Below are 674 nucleotides of genomic sequence, written 5' to 3'. Positions count from 1 at the left end.
GTTGCCGGTCAAAAAAAAAAAAAAAAAAGAAAAAAAAAAAAAAAAAACATTTATAAACTACTGTAGTTCCTGAAAACTGTGACACAGAACAGTGCACTACAATATAGAAATTCTGTGTGTACAATTAGTTTTAATTAAGAGCTAGTTAGATTTTCAGGTAAATTGGTATCGTACTTCCCCAACGCAGTATGTTAGCAGCATTACTGCAACTTGAGGAGTTACTAGAAGTGTTTTTACTTTTATCATTGCTGATTAACAAGTTTTAGGGCAAAGACTCACTTCTGTTCCAAGTGAAAAGACTTCTCATACCAAGATTAAATGTCTCCTCAGGAAGCTGGGGGAGAGTTTTGCTCTTATTCTTTTTTTTCCCCCTACATATATTCAGTTTTGTTTCATTAAATAATAGGCAGATACACAAATAGTTATATAGAGACAGGCACACACGTTTTTCTGTAATGTTTTAGAAGCTGTATCAGCCACCAGGGTGATCACCTGTCCTAGTTTGCCTGGTACTGAGGGCTTTTCCTGAAATGCAGGACTTTCAGTGCCCAAACCAGGAAAGTCCTGGGTAAAACAAGACAGTTGGTCACCTGAGTTCAAGAAAGTAGTTCTTTTTTTTTTTTTTTTTTAACTGTACGTTGGTCTTGGTCTTTTAGTTTGTTTTTTTACAACCA

The sequence above is a fragment of the Galeopterus variegatus genome, unplaced genomic scaffold, assembly GCF_000696425.1.
Source record: "Galeopterus variegatus unplaced genomic scaffold, G_variegatus-3.0.2 Scaffold1493, whole genome shotgun sequence".
In the NCBI taxonomy this organism is placed as follows: domain Eukaryota; kingdom Metazoa; phylum Chordata; class Mammalia; order Dermoptera; family Cynocephalidae; genus Galeopterus; species Galeopterus variegatus.
The sequence above is the reverse complement of the archived record's forward strand: the minus strand, read 5'-3'. Positions refer to the sequence as shown.